The sequence below is a fragment of the Gopherus evgoodei genome, chromosome 11 (genome assembly GCF_007399415.2).
Source record: "Gopherus evgoodei ecotype Sinaloan lineage chromosome 11, rGopEvg1_v1.p, whole genome shotgun sequence".
Classification (NCBI taxonomy): Eukaryota; Metazoa; Chordata; order Testudines; family Testudinidae; genus Gopherus; species Gopherus evgoodei.
The window spans coordinates 44,325,415-44,345,470 of NC_044332.1; the positions used below are offsets into that span (position 1 = coordinate 44,325,415).

At 39.2% G+C, this 20,056-nt stretch overlaps 1 protein-coding gene across 2 annotated transcripts in view; it reads left to right on the top strand.

The window, feature by feature from the left end:
* Nucleotides 1-20,056, top strand: part of LOC115659409 (sodium channel protein type 3 subunit alpha) — a 964,414-nt gene that overhangs the window by 118,484 nt on the left and 825,874 nt on the right. The gene's annotated exons all lie outside the window — the stretch shown is intronic.

Sequence of the window (20,056 nt, forward strand, 5' to 3'; positions counted from 1 at the left end):
GAAATTGGTTGAATTTCTAGCGCTGCCTGCATCTGAAGTTTTGAGGTAGTCTTATTCATGGAATCCTTGATCTTTCACAGTGTCTGTTTATATAGACTGTTATTCTTGTTGATTCATGATGCACTAGAACTGTTTAAAGTATAATATGGGATCTACAATCTTTTTTTCACAAGAACCAAGTAGTGAACTTGTATAATGCATCACATCAGGATGTTTTTGTTTCTTACTCAAGGTGGAGTTAAACATAGACGACTCCTTTTACTAAAACTATTGACGTGTAATGTATTGATGAACTGCATGCCAGAAAATGTTTTCCTATAAATACATTACTAACCAGACAAAAGAATAAAGATTACATTTTTATCATATGTACTTGTTCAATCTGTGATTTATTATGTAACATTAATACACAATAATAAATGGGTTGCTATTAAAATTAAAGGGGAATGGCTTTAGTGATGGGGCAAAGGGGTCTTTGACCCTTAGACCACAAGTTACAATATGGCTTAAGTCAGTATTGATAGAAACTTGTTACCATCTGATTATTTTTTAAATTATGGGAAAGAATTAGTGGTCTCAATTCAATTTTTAGTAAACAGCATCACAACACAATAATAAGAGGCACTTGTTCAGGGTGTTGTAGCAGGTGGTCCAAGAATTAAATGAGCATGGTAACTTTAATTACCATTTTATCCTCACAGGTCCCTCTAGATTAAGCCTGAGGTAGTGGTGCAATGTGGGGACTTTTGTACTGCTGATTCCCATGCTTGACACATTCTGTGAACTTAAAGAGAATTCCAGCCTCCAACACTATCTATATATAAATGATCAGTTTTCAAAATGGAGAGCGGTAAATAGTGGTGTCCCCCAGGGGTCTGTACTGGGACCAGTCCTATTCAACATATTCATAAATGAGCTGGAAAAAGGGATAAACAGTGAGGTGGCAAAATTTGCAGATGATACAAAATTGCTCAAGATAATAAAGGCCCAGGCAGACTGCAAAGAGCTGCTAAAGGATCTCTCAGAACTGAGTGAGTGGGCAACAAAATGGCAGATGAAATTCAATGTTGATAAAAGCAAAGTCATGTACATTAGAAAATATAATCCCAACTATGCATACTAAATTAACTGTTACCAATCAAGAAAGAGATCTTGGAGTCATTCTGCAGAGTACTCTGAAAACATCCACTCAAAAAAGCGGCAGTCAAAAAAAGCAAACAGAATGTTGGGAATCATTAAGACAGGAATAGATGAGGGGTAGGCAACCTATTTCACCATGCTGATTTTTAGTGGTCCTGGCCACCGGTCCAGGGGGGCTCTACATTTTAATTTAATTTTAAATGAAGCTTCTTAAACATTTTAAAAACCCTTATTTACTTTACATACAACAATAGCTTAGTTATATATTATAGATTTGTATGTTAAAAACATTAAAATGTGTTACTGGCACACAAAACCTTAAATTAGAGTGAATAAATGAAGACTCGGCACACCACTTCTAAAAGGTTGCCGATCCCTGGGATAGATAATAAGACAGAAAATATCACATTGCCTCTATAAATTCATGGTACACCCACATCTTGAATACTGTGTGTGGATGTGGTTGCCCCATCTCAAAAAAGATATATTGAAATTGGAAAAGGTTCAGAAAAGGGCAACAAAAATGATTAGGGGTATGGAATGGCTGCCAGATCAGGAGAGATTAATAAGACTGGGGCTTTTCATCTTGGAAAAGAGACGACTAAAGGGGGATATAATAGAGGTCCATAAAATCATGACTAGTGTGGAGAAAGTGTTATTTATACCTTTTCATAACACAAGAACTAGGGGTCACCAAATGAAATTAATAGGTAGTAGGTTTAACAGTCAACCTGTGAAACTTCTTGCCAGAGGATGTTGTGAAGATCAAATCTACAACTGGATTAAAAAAGGAACTAGATAAGTTCATGGAGGATAGGTCCATCAATGGCTATTAGCTAGGACGGACAGGGATAGTGTCCCTAGCCTCTGTTTGCCAGAAGCTGGGAATGGGCGACGGGGTGGATCACTTGATGATTACCTGTTCTGTTCATTCCCTCTGGAGCACCTGGCATTGGCCACTGTCAGAAGACAGGATACTAGGCTTGATGGACCTTTGGTCTGACCCCATGTGGCCATTCTGATTCTTATATTTTCCGCAGAAACATTAGATTCACTGTTAAGGAAAAACAAGAACAAATAATTATGAAAATAAAGTATTCAATTGCCATAAAAATAACAAATGTCAAATTATATTTATTCCTTTGCATAATTATTTTAGATATTTACCATTTTCATAGAGCCCAAGGCTGCTCTGAAACCATCAGTAATTTTTATTGACCGTGTACTTGGGTACTGTGCAGGACACGGAAGTTCATGGTGTCTAAATACATGGACAAAAACACAATACCTTGAGAAAGGGAAGATTCAATCTTATTTTTTTTAATCATCTACTCTTTCTCTCTTCTTTAACATAATGGGATGGAGGTTTATAACTTGTTGACCTTGCAGAGAAGTGAGTTTCAAATAATTAGAGCTAAGATTTAAGTTCCTTGATTAACATCTTCAAAATGTTTTTTGTTTTTGTTGTTGTTCTTGTTCACTCATTAGCTCAAATTAACTAATGGCACAACTGCTCAAATGCTCAGTACCTAAAAGGACTTTCAGTTTCCCCCCCCCCATGTTCAATTTGTTTTAAAATTCCTGTATCATAGTAAGAATAGATACTTATTCCACTATAAAGATTTTTTTAAATATATATTCCAACTATAAATAACTAAAAACCTCAGCTATGCAGTGCATTGATTGCAGGTTACAAACAAACTAAACTGTGTACAGTTTTTGGTTACTGTGTTGGATGCACTCTTTGTTCAATGTCTATGACCTACACTATGTTGTTTTCTTAAGACAACACTGGAATGATAGTTCCCTTTTTTACAGTGTATTTCCTACTGTAACATGCTAGCGTACACTTGCATTTATTTGTGGTCATTAGTAACATCATCATTAACCTTGTGGTGTTGTGATGTTTATTGAAATAATAATTGAACAATGACTTAAATTACTCATTACTTTTGTTATAACCCAAATTCTAAACAGCTGGGTCCCTTATTCCAGTGAAATGTCTGTGAGGAAGGTGGATTTCTGCTGTGTAATTCCTATTAGAAGTAATGCAAGTGTGTATGCAAATACTTGTGCGTATTCCATTATCTTTCTTAGAAGTAACTCTGGCACACCTAGAAGGTATTTGCTGTTATGGCAGACAAAAGAGATCTCAGTTGCTACTCCTTAGAACCTAGCTATCCAATTCTTTCAAAAAGTTAATGTAGTAAGGAGGATGCACCAGCATAATGGGGCAATTACACTATATGAAAAAGCAAGATTCCAGAAATTCCTACGGTATTCTCTTCTTGTTAGTGTAAAGTGAAAGTAGGGTGAACTGAAAAGTCCTCCTTAATTCCAAAAGGGAAAGACCCACTCTGGTTCTATACCAGCCCAAATTACAGTTTCTGCTCACCACTCTGGCAATGTAACTGGATTCTCTTATCCCACCCGCTCACTGATATTGAAGAGTTCATCAAACCTCTAGAAAACAAGTATCCCCTTGCTAGGATAAAAAGGGGAGAATAAGTTCTTGGGTGAAATCTTGGTCTCATTGAAGTCCATGGCAAAACTGACTTCAATGGAGCCAGATTTCACCCCTTATTATTTTCAGCCCAGGGTTCTGAGGACTTACTACTGTTTCCCCTGCCATTGTTGAACATCACGGACATTACAACAATCACTGTATTTTGGTAAAGCTACATGCACACATCTAGCATAAATCGAGTTCATCTATATTTTAAAAAGGGATGGGATATAAGAGGATTTTAGTTCTATCTATTAATCCCCGAGATCTATGATTTTAAAAAGAACCTAGTAGTGACCAAGTAGCATTCACATCAGATGCTAGACTTGGGAGCAAAACTACTGGACCAGGGTCAGAAGAGCCACCATTTTAATTATACCTCTCCCATAACTCCCTTTGGGCTGGAAAGACCCTTTACTCTTCAAAGAAACACATGTAACAGTTAAGGAACTCATAATATTGATGTCCTGAATTTATCCACAATTATAAAATGGAGAGAGCCTGCTGTGCTACTTCCCTCTACTAATTTTAATCCAAAAGATCCACCTTCTTGTGTGAACGTTTTTGCTCTGTCAGTTTAGGGCTTTGCTTTAATAAAAATGTGTTTTACTGTGATCAGAACAATGTGCAATTCCAAAGGCTAAGTTAATCAACTAACTCGGATGGAATTCCAATTCTTTGACTCAATTTAACCTGCTTGCACTGCTGAAAGAAAACAGTTACAAAGAGAATTACAAATGTATAATGAAAATATCCATCAACTGAATCAGATTTAAACTGATATTTACAACAAAATCTAAAAAGATCAAGACTATTTACATTAATATATTTAATTCATGTTGTCAGCCACCATATTGTAACAAATCCTTGGACACCTAGGACTTTGTGGATATTACTGCACCTCATCTACTCAGAATTCACACTGCAAGTCTGGACAGTACTCAAACTCTTTTGCTGCAAAAAGCACAGGCACCCTATGCTTGTGCAAAAGAAGGACCTTCAGTCGCTGTTACCAGTGTAGAGCCTATGACAAATAGTTCAGTAATTATGATTCCATCCAATAGAGGGCAGAAACTCAGGGCCATTCATTACAATATTATGGCTGCTCTTTAAGATTAGGCAACTAAGGACTTAGTACATGAAATAAATGATAAAAAATAATAATAGGAAATATTTTATAGATTTCTATATAATTTATAGTTTCCCTAGTTTGTTTTTCCAGTGAAGTAATTTCAGATGATGCCAGAATGTGACAACTATATTGCTTGATATGTCAGTGCAGCTTTGCTGTTAGCACTTTTGCCTCTGGGCCAGCAATTTATGGGCTTAGGTTCTACAACAGCATGTGCTCTCATGCTGTGCTGACACTGCAATGGTAAGAAGCTGCCAGACTCATTTGAGATTTCAAAAATACAGCTTTAGGAGGTCTATTAAAATGAGCTAGGGAATTGCAAACATAACTTCTGTTTGTATTAACAGGAGTTAGCTACACTGTGCATCAGTACAAGAATAGAACCCCAACTTCTAAAATAACAGTAGGCAAGTACCTACTGTCCTAGATTAGACATCAGCAAGGCAAAAATAACATAACGTACCATTAAAAACTACCTAGAAAAGATGGTAGTTTATTGGTTATTGTGGGCCTAGAAAATTACTAAATTGCTGTCACCCAGAAAGGATTCTCTAGCTTTACAGTATATTAGGAGAAACCTGCTGACATAGCTACAGTGCAGGAATATCTAATGGCTGGCAAACCTCTGCATTATTAACATAATTTTCAGTGGGGGGATGGTGCAAATGTGTTGATCTATTTCCTTCTCAGACATAGCTAAGTTTTATTGCTGTGATCCATTGTGCGGTCGTCTTCACTTATTTCATATTTCTGTCTCTCTCCACTATCAAGTAAGAGCTGTTGCACCATGAAACGCAGACCTATCATACTGCCTGCATAAGAAAACAGATCATACTGCAGTGTAACCCGAGAAAAGTAGACTGCGGCACATTCTCCTCTCTCAGGAGAGAGAGGAAATCACATGCAGGAGCCCACATGATCTCTGCTGCAAGAAGAATATTGGATGAAAATAGTGAAAGACACTTCATAAACAATTTATACCAGCCAAGCACTTTCTGCACTTATATTTTCTATTGTCTGTCATACAAACAATTGTCTTTCTACATAATAAAAACATTTTGATATATAGATTAATCTGCCTAATTTAGTAAACACACAGATATAGAATAGTTTGTCATCTGACTGGCTTCTATTCGTTTAAAAAAAACTGTATACTGTTTTAATTGTATTCTTATAAATCTGTCTGGTAGTAAAAAGGACAAATTGTTTTAATGCAAAGAATGTTCTTTTGAGACTGTGAATGAAATATGTATTTTCAGTTTTTAAAAGTAGTGAAACATCTGTCATATGCACATCCATAAGTGGCACAGGAATTACATGCCTTTTCTCTATACTACTCTATAAAAATGTCATGCTTATAAGTACCATGGCAACCCCTGTCACATGGTACTCATTTGATTTCTAAGATACAGGAGCTGCTTACCTAGATCAATATTTGTGGAGTGCTGTGCTGCAGCAGCATCTGCATTACTCTGTTCACAGAAGTACATACAGAGGTGTAATAAGTTCTACATGTCCATCTATAAAAAATGGGCAGACAATTAAAAGGGAAAATTGTGAGTGTGCTGTATCCTGGGTATGTAAAGTGCTCCCTTCCCAATATGCACACACTTCATGAATTGTCCTATCACTTCCACTGTTTTTAACTTGATTGCTGCAGAATGGGCCAAATTCTGTTTAAAGGTGGAATGTGCCTGTTATACTGCTGAAATGTACCAGGTAGGTTTAGGCAAAATTCATCTGTGGTACTGCAGAATGGAGGTGGGAATTGGCAGAAGAAGGTTGATCATATGGGGAGGCAATTGCAGGTAGTTGGAAGCACAATTTTAGAGTCTAGTGGATCCAAAATGAAAGGTTTTTGATACTGGAATTGGGATCATTGTTAAACTTATTCATAGCACCTTCTTTGTTGTTTGTATTTAAAATCTGGTATGTCCTGAACTATTTTTAGAATTCTGTTTCCTATTTTTTATCAAAACATATAATCAAAATTACAAGGAAATATGAAATATGATCACTCATAAGCTTCTCCTTGTTCAAAGGATAGTGGACAACAACAGTTTTGGGAAGGACAAATAATTAAGTGTTGGAATTTTTTTCTGCTTGTGTTTCTGAAACTGTCAGACTCATCTCATACTTGACTTTAATCCCCAAAGTGAGAAGACCAAATTCAGCAAAGTGCAAAAGGTAAAAACCAGAAACAGTGAAAAGTAAGAGTATTACAATAATATAGTCACTAGCAGTAAGTTGCTGCTAGTAACACCAGAAAATCAAGTTGTCTCTAACCCTATGAGTTTTTACTTACGTCTAACTGGCTTCCTTAATTGCCAAGAATTTCTCCTAGTTGCCGAGTCTTCTGCAATTTAAAAAAAAAATTGTCCTATGACTTCTTGCAAAAATTTTATATTAGTTAATGGGGGAGGGCAATGTTTCTTTAGAGCTTTTTATGGTTGTGTCATTTATTGTAAAAGAACGCTCCAGAGAGCGAATATGGCAATGAAGCGAATATAAAGCATGGTGGAAGCAGAAATGACAGACTCAGCACAATTGAGCTTTGTCTCCCAAATGATCATGCAGCAAAACAAAATAGCTATTGAAATACTAAAGTCAAAGAGCACAGAAAGATTTCACAGCAAGCCTTTGAATGCCAAATATTACAGAATATAAATATTAGCACACTCTTAATATAGCCATTTTTTCATATAAATTTTAAATGGTGGCAGGAATGAAAATGTGTGGCAGGCTTCCTGCCTTTGTAGTTGTTTTATAGGGAGTAGGGGAGGAAGAGTGAAAAGCAGAATTAGCAAGTAACTCTTACTACTTTTCATTTTTTCCCTACCTTTTAGTTTTTTCATAAATGGACAGTACTTCTCCTGGGGATTGTTTCTCACTAGTGGTCTGTCAGAGGTTGGCCCACCGCCCCCACTTTCAAAGATGGCAGAGGAAGAACAAGGAAAATAAAAGGCAAAGACAAAGATAGACTCCATCTGGGAGGTTCCTCTGTACCTTTCCTCAAAGGCAGAGTTCTGTTTAAGCTGTTGTCAGTCTGCTGACCCATGGCTTCCTTCATGGAAGACTCAAGGAAGAGCCAGATATTAGCCATTATGTTGGGTTTCATGTACAGTATAGAAAAGAAACAATCCCTGTCCTGCAAGACTTACAGTCCAAATGCTTAATTTTCTTTTAATTTTTACAAATTAAATAAACTAATAAAATAAAAACTCTAAATGATAAACTTCCTTCATATTCATGTAATCAACTTTAATATAAAAATAAATGCTAATATTTAGAGCTGGTTGGAAAACGTTTTGATTTAACTTTTTTCTGTAGAAAATGCCTTTTCAAATGTTTCTACCAAAAAATTGTGAAACTGTTCCCGTGAAAAATTTGCAAATTAAAAATTAATTTTAATTTGTTTCATTTTAGCAAGAAAAAACACTTTCTCTCACTTTTTAATTTTTCCCCTTTTTGCAGGAAGAAGTGTTTGCTTTTTAAAGTTTTTTTTCCTACCAAAATGATTCTTTAATTTAAAAAATTGGAAAAATTGAATGAAATGGAAAGAAATTAAATTTAATTTGAAATTTTTCAGGAAATATACTTGGGCTTTCTCAACAAGCTCTACCAATAATATTTTGACAAACAGATTGTTTTCCTTTGGTATAAATATTGTATGTCCAGAGTCTACAGCAGGATTCTGTTGACAGTTAAGTCCAAGGATACTTTATATATACATTCAGAATATATACAACCTTTATTCATTACTATTAATTGTTTTGTTTTTAAGTTAAAATAAGTTCAGATTTCATGTTGCCACATCCATAATATGGACTTTGTTGGTTACACTCATTAGATTTGGGATAAGATTATTGCCAGCCATCAACGAAATATTCAGTACTCTGTGTCAGAGATTTGGTCCCATGTTCCAGAATGTATTATAGAAGAGTAAATAATAAATCAATTGCCAGCTTGGAATGTATGAAATGGTATACCAGTGCCCAAAATCAGATGATGTAATGTCATCTCCATAAACAGTGTAATGAGTAAGGCTGATTGATAATCACATTCCAAGTTAAATCTGAGTGAAAAAAATATTTAATTTCAAAGAATAAAAGAGGGGGGAATTCACAAATCTTCATGAAAGTGTTTCCTGGCTTCCAACAAGCTCTATTTGGAGCCTCATAGGTATAGAACTGAATTAATTTTGGTCAAAGTTGAAAGACAATAGAAGTCTATAAAAAGAATAGGAGTACTTGTGGCACCTTAGAGACTAACAAATTTATTGTAGCATAAGCTTTCATGGGCGACAGCTCACTGAAAGTACTGCATCCCTTTGTGAATGTTCTAAATTGAGGCTTCAGAGGAGTGCTTTCTGCCAATGATTATACCAAAGAGGAATTTTAAGTTTTCAAGTCCAGGGTTTGTCTTGAGGGGAAAAAATTATACAGTGGAGAAAAGAACTTAGTTTGGTTAGATCACCTTCTCAATGTTTCCTCAAATCAGTTCTGCTCCAGTTGTGGAAGTTTCCCCTCAGTAATCTAATCTAGAAAATGGCAAATTATAGTTATACACTGAAATCCTAACGAAGTTCAATAGCCTTGTGCTCTGGAAAAAGTGTCCAATGTTTGGCATATTCTGCATATCTGGGAAGTCAGTGAATATTTTGGCACTGCTCTAAGGTATTTGATATTCTTCCTTCTCCTGCTCCCCCACTATTCCCAAAGTGTGTCCCTGACATAGGACGTTGACTGATTTCCTGAAGGGAATAAAATATCATCACTACACATCAAGCTTGAAAATGTAAAAGGAGAGTAATATGACACATTGTCTTAGGGGGCTGTTTTGAATTTCTATACAATGTAACCAGTTCTAAACATAGGGGTCTAATTTAAAAGCCATTGAAGTCCATGGGAACTTTTGCACTGATTTTAGTGGTTTTAGCTTAAGGTCATATTGAGTAACCACTTCCCAGTTACAGATTTTCCAATTGGAGAGACTAATACCTACTTTTGGTTTTTATCATTGGAGCCTGAATAAAATGATTCTTGGTCTTTTACCACGCTGTATAAAGTTGCTGCATAATCTGTCTAGTTCTCTTTTTAAATCATATTGATAGAAGTACTAGGAGGGACTTGTAGAAAATACAACACTTGTGGAAGGACATTGATTTTTGTCAAGCTGGCTCTCCCAAACATAAATAATGGTAAACTGTGAGATCACTGCAGGCCTTTGATGGAGGGGATATAAAAGAGTTTACACATTTAGCATTATTAGTTTTTTGAAATTGGGTGAGACTTGTACTCCTAAATATCTAAATCCCTCTGGAGATTGTCAGCATGGAAAATAATTAGCAAGAGACTCACTGAATGTGTCTAAGAGCAAAGCCTCTGATATGGTCTATTTACCATTATAATAATATGGTATTGTATGCTTCTACGACTTTGAGGCATTGAATAGAGGCTATTTGAATAAAAGAAAAGCATGTGGAGAATTGTTGAACAGTTTGACCACTGTTTCAATAGAAATCCAAAGTTAAATGTCTCTAATAACTACAAAAAAAGAGACCTTGTCAAATATCCTCTGCATCTGAGGCTAGAAGTAGGCAACTTTCATTTGTTCATTTAATATGATGAATGATGTTTAGTGTTTGCAGAATATTATGTTTTGTCTGGCATAAAGCCAGATAGTTGGGAATAACATTACTCTAAAGAAATAAATGGATATTGATAAAACTCAGAGAGTGAATCTACATGAAAAGAATATAAACAGGCCCCCTCTATAGACTATCTAGAAAGCAGATACTATGCTCAGCTTGGATCATCAAGGTTAGGTTGTGATAAAATTGTTACAGGAGATGGTCCTGATGAACTAACGTTGAAGCAAAGCATATTCCATATGAAATAATGAGGAAAAAAAGACTTACTTAAATATCTTTCATGTAATTGCCATTTTAATACATACCAGCATTAATATAACCCAAACCTGTGCCTTATAGCTTATTTTGCATTAAGGTTTTCCGCTCTTGAATTTACAAATTTCAGAGTTTCTTCTTCAGGATTATTGAACATCAAAGTTGGTGTCCCTTTAAGGAGCCACAGGTTTACTGCCTATAAGAGGTCTATGTAGTTTCTTTATTGGTTTTAATGCAGTTGTCTACCACTGCCAAAGCAGAAATGATAGCTTTTCCTTATTTAAGAAAGAGCTCTTTTTCCGTGGCAGCATTGAAAAATTGCTCTCCTTTAAAATTATGTACGCAAATAATTATGGGTCACAGTAAAAGCTGTCTCTTGCAGCCCTGTGTCCAATGGGCTGTATCTTTTTTTAACTTATTCCCTTTTCTTTCTAGATCCAGGAGTCTGGGGATTCATTTAAAACAAACAGTGGATGTGTGATTTCTGCTACTTGGATCAACAGCTTCTGTATTCAAAATCTTCAGTTTTACTCTCTCAGAAGGTAATGTTGCATTCCTAGGGTCTGCAGAAAGGGGTCCATTGCTGTTGGAGGTGATTCAAGTGGTGCTTTCCGAAAGTGTACTTTCTGTGATAGTGATCAAGTTTAAAGATACAGTCAAACCTCGCAATAACGCAGGCAGCCATAATGCGAAATCGCATATAACGCGATCAGAGGTTGGCTCCCCTTTAAGGTATAATACAGTAGGATACTGTACCAATGGTCCCCAGCACCATGGCAGGGGAGAGAAGCTGCAGCCCCGCACCTGCCAGGGACAGAGAACTCCGAGGCTGCGGGTGCCGGTGCTCTCTGTCTCCAGCAGGCGCGGGGCCGCGGTTTCTCTCCGGCTTTTCCGGGGCTGCGGGGGCCAGTGTTCTCTGTCTCTGGCAGGTGCGGGGCAGTGGCTTCTTTCCCGCTTCAAGAGGAGCCGCGGCTCCCCACCTGCCGGGGAGAGAGAACTCCGGGGCTGCGGGGGCCGGTGCTCTCTGTCCCCGGCAGATGCGGGGCTGCGGCTTCTCTCCGGCTTCAAGAGGAGCCGCAGCTCCTCGCCTGATGGGGACCGAGAGCACCGGCTTCTGCAGACCCGGAGTTCTCTGTCCCTGGCAGGCGGGGAGCCATGGCTCCTCTCCTCTCTGCTGGGCACTAGGCGGTGCACATCAATGCACCGCGTTGGGGACCACTGACAAACTCCACTATACCGCGACCCTGCATTTAACGCGATGAAAGTTTTTGGATCCCAAACATCCTGTTATAGGGGATTTCACTGTAACTTCTTGATTTTTATGGCAAGATCACTGAGTTTTGCAGACTGCATGGCTCCAGGGCCATAGCAACAAAGAACGTGGCCCCCTCCGAACATATGTCCGGGGCCCCTTACAATGCAGAAACTGGAATGTGGTATTTATTTTTATACAATATACAGGGTTCATATTATGTATACATAGGCCCACAGTGTACATGTATTCCGTATTTATGCAAAGCGCTTCTTTCGAGCCTTGTTCTCCGCAAATTGGTTAATCAATGCATCATAGTCCAGAGATCTGGCAATCTTGTTTTTGATTGAGATAACTGCAAGCGCAGAAAGCCTGTCATCTGTCATGGTTGAGCGCAGGATATTCTTGATCAGTTTCATTCTGCTGAAGCTCCTTTCAGCACCAGTGACAGTAACTGGTGTGGTCAGAAGAATTCTGATGCAAATGCAAAGATTCGGATATATCTCCTGAAGGCTGTTCTTGTATATGTACGTTAAAAAATTGTTTGCCGTGACAAGTCCTCTCTCTTTCTCAATGACATAAATAAAACGATTCAATTCCATTATGAGTTCGTTGGCATCAATGTATCCCATTTTTCTTTCAAAATTTTTGCTGTGATTCTCCAGTTCATTTTCTCTGTGACACTGCTTCAGGCTGTTAGCGTTGTACAGAAATCCAAACAACTTATACCACTCCACAAGTTGGTCAAATCACGACGAAACAGAAGATATGGCCCGATCAGTGAGAACAAGAAAGAACTGCGATTTGAATTTTTCTTCGGCAGAAAGATGACTCGAATCATCAGCACATTCGTAATCAAACATTCTCTTCTTACGTCACACCCTGGTTTCTGGAAACACCTGCTCAACACCCATATGCTCTGCTATTTCATGTGCATTTGTGACCACAGAGTTATATCCTGTATTTCGATAGTCTTCCAAAAAGTTCATTGTAGCACCAACTTCTGCCTGCCAGTACATCAATTGACACATCTGGTGACTGAATTAATTTGCTGGTTTTATTGACGTGAAATAGTATATCGTACCACGCGTAGACAGTCAGAACAAAAGGCCATGTAGTAACATGGTCTAAAAGCGCACCGCCTTCTGTTGCTGTATTTCCCTCTTTCTTTTCGAGTGCATATTCTCGCAAAGATGACAAAGCATTGCGCAATTCTTCAAGGTGATAACACAATGGCTTCACAGCATCAACTCTCGACTCCCAACGCGTGTCCGATAACTCTTTAACAGATATTGGCATATGTTCTTGAAGTATATCCCAATGTGAAGGTGAAGAAGAAAAGATAACGTATATTCTGTTAATCAGACCGAAAAAGTCAACGGCATATTTCGATGACTTTGCCATGTCTGAGATCACAAGATTCCAAGTGTGCGCTCCACATGGTACATACAAGGCACGGTCATTTATTTCTAGCATGCGGGTTTGAATTCCTTTATTCTTTCCTCTCATATTTGTGCCATTATCATAAGCTTGGCCTCTCATGTCAGCAATGTCTATTCCTAAGTTGTTTGCCTTTTCAAGAAACACTTCCAATAAGCCCTCGCCAGTTGTATCATGAACATTAAGAAAACCAACAAACGCTTCACGAATATTGACACCATCTTCACCGTTGCATTCAACAAAGCGTAACACCACAGACATCTGTTCTTCATGTGACACGTCGGGAGTACAGTCCAAAATAACTGAATAATATTTTGCTTTTTTAAGCTGCTCTATGTTGGCCTCTTGAATGTTACTGGCAACAAGTTGAATCAGCTCGTTTTGGATCTGTGGACTGAGGTACTGAACATGTGTCTCTGCCTTCTTAATCCTCTGTAAAAGTTCGCTGTGGACAGTATCATACTTTGCAAGCAATTCAAAGAGTCCCAAAAAGTTGCCATTCGAAGGATCATTGAGCTTTTCATTACTTCCTCGAAATGCCAAGTTTCTTTCGGACAAGAAAATAACGACATCAACCATGCGTTTGACAACATTTCTCCAGAAATCTCTTTCTTTCAGAAAAGCCTGCAATTCAAGTTGGTCAATAGATGTACAGTTTACTATGCCTGACCAAAGGTCAAACCATTTCACCATACAGTCTTGATGACCTTTGCCTGTTTCATGCTGCTGAAGTCTTTTTGACAGTGCTTTCCAAGCAGATGTTCCACGACGTAGCGGTATGTCGCCAGTGCCAAATAATTTACAACAAAAACAAAAAAATGGCATCTTTCTGAACTGAGTACATTAACCATGAACGTCTTATTTTCTCACCATTTGCCATGGTTCGATAGAAATGAGTACTTGTGAACCTCCGTCTTTCCTCGTTAAATGGAAATTCGTAACTTTCATTCTGCTGCGGTGGGTCACGTGCAACAATGTCACACACTTGCCTGTCCGATATTATAGACGGCCAATCTCCTAGATCATCAGTCAGTGGTTCAGATTCAGATACTTCTTTCCCGGCAGCAGCTGGAATATCTGTCATAGTTTGTTTGGTAGAACAACCGGCTTCACCTTCGACCTCACTTGAAGCACTTCTGGATACTTCTGGATACGATCTGTCACTGCTAGCACTGTCCGTTTCATGTGCCTGTACCTGTACGTTGGATTGCAGCGCAAAATACATTGACAACTTTGGAATTTTCTCAAGTTCCTTCTCGGCATCTTTTGCTGCCTTTCGTTTACTAGCTCCGCTCTTATACATTCTCTTAGACATCACAAATCACGCTTCTGTGTTGGAAACGATAAAAAACTAAACAACTAAATTAATAACATTTATCCGCCGACTGCCATTATGAATGCAAATACACATTCTTTGAATGGGTCCAACTAAAATTCAAAACTGACCGACAGACAACTGATGTAGCCAATAGCATTATGATGTATCATAATGATTTCACGGTTTTGTCAGTAAAACTGACATGGATTGTGCAATAGCGTCAATAAATGTCACTTACCTAGTTATACCTTACATTTTTTTGGCACTTTAGGGCCCCCCTTCTTTCCAGGGTCCCCTCCGGTCGGAGGGTACGGAGGGCACTCACTACACCTCTGCATGGCTCTACCATCTTGACTGTCTTCCTGATCTGATTCTACTTTTATAATTCACAGTTTTTATGTCAGGCATAATGGACTTGTCTTAATGTTCCAAAAGGATTTCATACAAGTCCTAGAAAGCTATTTATGGAGTGTGATTGGCTGGGGAGCCAAAAATTAACATTTCTATTTGGAATTATAGAAGAATTCATTTGGGAGCTCAGACAATCTCTGCTTGGCTGCTGTGATGTATCATGTGACCCTGGAATGAGAGTTTGTAATAATACTTCTGTAATCTTTCATTGAGCTATGTATAAACTTTTTCTACTATAAAAGTTAAAAATAGGGGAAAAAATGGCTCAAATACAAAAATTTAAATGTCACCCCATTAAGAAGTTACCTGTCAATTTAGACTCACTTTTGCTACTCTTATCCCTACATGAGTAAAGACTGTAGAAGTGGGCCCTAGAGCACAAATTAATTTTAAAACTTTGGTGCCTGATTCTGCCCATGCTAAGTGGGTGTAAAATATTACCAAATCATAATTCTGTACTCATACTAGTGGAAGCATTTTAGTCCCATAGAAGCAGAAAAGACAACTCAGTATGAAAATGATTCAGAAGACTTTCAGAAGTGTTGTAAGATTATAGTATAGAAAATGTGTGCAAATATACAAACAGCAGAAAAATAATAATTAATAGTACCTATCATACAACTTTGAGAGGCCCTGATCCAGAGCGCATTGAAATTAATGTCTTTTCATTGATTTCAGTAGGCTTTAAACAACCAAAGTGTCCAGATCACTAATGCTTTTAATTCGCTGAGCTCTGCTTCCTGCACGTCAAACAATCCTGCTCCCATTGAAACCAATGATAAAACTTCAAAGCAGGGGCACCATTTCAGAACAATTCTGGGGTGAAGTAAGGGTCAAAATTGTGTCAACATCCCTGCTTCCACCTCCCTGCTCAGGTCATGGCTGGTCATGGGATTAGTGAGCTAGTCCCATCTCTGGGACAGCAGAGGGGCAGGGAGGTGGTGTGCCAGAGTTATCCCGGAGGGCAGGCAGGAACCAGAGGCAGGGGTGAGTCAAGGGGCCATTGTCCCCCCCCACTTTTTAAATAGGCCCCTCCAGAGGAGCCCCTTCCAAGCTGGCTTGATGGATGGGGGTCCGGGCCAAATTTGAGTGATGCTGCAACCCACATTCTAGGGTGCAATTTGAGCCTGGCTCATTTTGAGTGGTGTCTCACTGATGGCCAGCCCGCGATAGGGATTGGGGCCTGGTTCACTCTGCGCTCAGCTGCAGGCAGCCTGCCACTGCTACTTTCTGTCCAGCTGGCGGGGAGAGGAGAGCAGCACTGACAAAGCATTAACTGGGTGCCAACACCTGGCCCACTCCATTATGACCCCCAGAGGCATGGGGAAGACACCACATTGGTAGCTGGCGAGGAGCCATAAAAAGTGTTAGTGGGGAACTGTCCCCCTGCCCTCTAGCAAATGTCGCCCCTGCTCCAAAGGGAGCAGGATTGGGTGCCAAATCCAATAACAGTTTGGAAATATCAGATGAAGAGAACTGTAATTAAGCTGAAAAGATTATTTAAATTTTCTAGTGGGCCTTTTTCATCTTCAATTATTCTGATTCTAACCATATCCACGGGGATGGGGCTATTGAAATTTTGAGATGTATTTTTAACAAATGATTTGAAAATTAATTGTAATGCCCACCCTATTAGTCACTGCAGTTTTCCTTTTTCAATATGTCTAAGGATTCAATTCTGCTCTTACTGAAATCAGACTTTTGTCATTGACTTCAATACAAGATGCGTTTGGCCCTTGATGTATTAATTATAGGCTCACTAAAATAGAACACAACATCCTTCCTTTTCTTTCTCCTGCACCTGAGCAGTGAAAGCAAAAGATCTGCCTTTTAAATATCAGTCAAGAAGACCAAGAATCAGTTTACTGCAGCAGATTTTATAGGCAGTAGAGCTAAATAGTAATTGGATCAACAGAAGCAATTACATTTCTCATGTGATAGCACCAGTGAATGAGGTACAGGTAACCTCATTAGCCAATAGACTTCACTGCAATTAGAAAAATTGTTAAAGGATGAAGAAAGAAGATAGTCTTCTTAAAATTAAAAGTAAAATTATCTTAGGAACATGAAATCTTTTGGTAATAGTAGATAACCAATTATAAGGAATTTTCTATTTCCCATAAAAATGACTGTTTTGTGAAGAGAAGATATGGTTTGATGAGATTTACAGTACTCTGTCTCCCATAGGGGTGACAGAATGCACTTTGGTAGTGGCTATAATGTGTGCAAAGGTTTATGCATGAAGAAGTATAATCAGGGCCAAGATCTAAAACCTTTGGCTGAAACCAGGTAAATATTTATACAGATGGCCAGATAGACACCCAGCTGCTTGCTTGTGCTTTACTGGCATTTGTAAGGTGAATAAGTGGGCCTCTATCCTTTTAATGTGGTCCTGTGTGATGCAGAGAATGGAAAGGAATAGTTTTATTCCTACTCCCATAAGACTTTTTCAGGGTTTGATTACATTTTTGTTAATAATCTTAGGAGTGTAGTTAAGGCAGCATCAAGTCATTTAAGTTTCAAGCTTCATACAGTTTAAAAACTGTGCTGTGGAGCAACTCCATTCTGAGATTACAGTCATGACTTTATTGATCCCTATTGAACTTTTCTTTTAAAAAGAAAAATAAAAGTCGGCCTGACAGAGTTATTTGGTCTTCCACTGTTTTATTTGGTCCAACTGGTGGCATTGGTCAATAAAGCCTGAAGTGACTTGAATCCTGGCTCACCTCAGGAGCTGTAAGTCTTCTGTAGACACCCTGCTAGTGGAAATGCACTAGTTGAGGTGCTTGAGGTGGAAACCACAGGGTCTAATTGTGAGAAAGCTGAAAGCAGGGCATTTTCAGAAAGGGGTTTTGACTGGGCCCATTAATACAGGGAGATAACAGAGAATGTTGTTCCCCAACTTCCTCTGAGTTTGGATTATAAACTCTGCACTCCCTACTTCTCCAAGAGGGAGCTGCGTAGCTGCCTCCTCCTGCAAGGAGACAGCTGAAGACCCCTCTGTAGCTGCCCACGTCTTCTCTGACTATCTTCCTGTGGGGACCATGGGGAGGGGAAGAAGTGGAGATACCAAGAAGCAGCCACTTCCCACAGTCAGGATCCTCCAGGAGGGCTGTGGGACTACTCCAGCTCCCTCCAAAGATCCTAACATCTGTGAGTTCTGTTTCTGGGGGGGGGAGGAGGAGGGAGAGAAGCAGGAGGAGAGTGAACCCAGAAATGGGAAAGGAAATTGTTGGGGAAGGGGAGAACTAGCCTAGGGGCCTGTGAGGGAGAGACCCTCATTTGGAAGGGAATGGAAGAGATGAGAGGAAAGATAGTTGCAGATAGTGTGGTGGGCAGGGGCGGCTCCAGGCATCAGCACGCCAAGCGCGTGCTTGGGGCAGAAAGCCATTTGGGGCGCTCTGCCGGTCACCGCGAGGGCGGCAGGCAGGCTACTTTCAGCGGCATGCCTGTGGGAGGTCCGCCAAAGCCGCGGGACCAGAGGACACTCCGCAGGCAAGCCGCCAAAGGTAGTCTGCCTGCAGTGCTTGGGGCAGCAAAATACCTAGAGCCGCCCCTGGTGGTGGGAGGAGGAGAAACCAGGGGAAGAAAAGATTCTGGTGGGTTGAAGGAGGAGGAAAGCAAGAGCTGCCTGGGAGATAAGGAGAGGAAGAGCAAGAAGAAACAGCAAAGGACCCAGGGCAGGAAGACTTCAGAAGAGAGGCTATAGTGAGAAGAGAGGCAAAGAGGAGGGAGTGGAATAGAATGGGACAGAGAGGTTTGGAGCTAATGCAAGATAGGAAATGATAGGGATGGAGGGAGGGATTAGAGGCAGGAGGCTAGAACAGAAAAATTAATTAGGGGGGAAAGACAGGGATAAAAGATAAGTGAAGGGAAAGAGATAATGAAAAACAAGGCAGACAGTAAGTTAATCATATTGTTTTACAGAAAGTTAAATGAGAAAATATTTACAGCCAGTATTAGAAGCAATAGGTTGTTTGATTTTAAATAGCATTAAGCATGAAAAAAGATGGTGTGAAACCCTGGCCCTGTGTAATTAATGGAAGTTTTGCTCTTGACTTCAGTGGGACTAGAGTTTCACGCAACATTCTTTAGGATGATGGTCATTGAGGGGAGAATAGCAACTCTGGTTGTGAATGTGTGATAAACAGTGGAAGAGGGAACCCGATGTTTCTGTAGGTGGGAAGTGGGGATGTTTTGTTTTAATGTTTTGAATCTGTGTGTTTGAATATGTTTATATATGGATCTGATGGGAACATAAAGGGACTACAATAACAAATTACTCTAAAAAGTAATTTGATTATATGTAACAGATTAACATGAAGGGTTACTTATGTATAATATGATTTTGATGGGTAATCTGATTACTTTTTACAGCAGAAAGTAATGTGTTTTACCTTGCATTACTTTTCCAAATGACTACCCCTTCCTTTCCAACTCTTAACCCTTCACCTGCTTTCCCAGGAGGAAGAGGAATAGAGTCAATCATACTCCTTGGGGATTGGTTCTGCCTCAAGCAGGGGGTTGGACTAGAGGACCTCCTGAGATCCCTTCCAACCCTGATATTCTATGATTCTATGATTCCTCGCAGACTTTATTTACCAGGACCTCTCCACCAGAGTTGATAGTGACCCTGGGTTGAATCTGGCCTTTCATGTTTAGATGAAATAACATGATCTGACCATACTCAAGTATAGATGATTAATAAAAAATTGACCGAATAAACTGTTGTGACATTGACAGTTCAACAGTACAAACCTGTTTATTGCCAATGAGATTGCAGATGGTCTTTTATCTGTCTCTATCTCTCTCTCTAAAGAGCTAGAGAGAGAGAGAAGAAAAATGAGCGTGCCCTCTCATGGGGATGCAGCCAAAGCAACACTAGCAAGATAACTTCTTAGTTTAGCATTTTGGGGAAGAAGTTCCTGGAGGACAGCCAAAGAAACTGA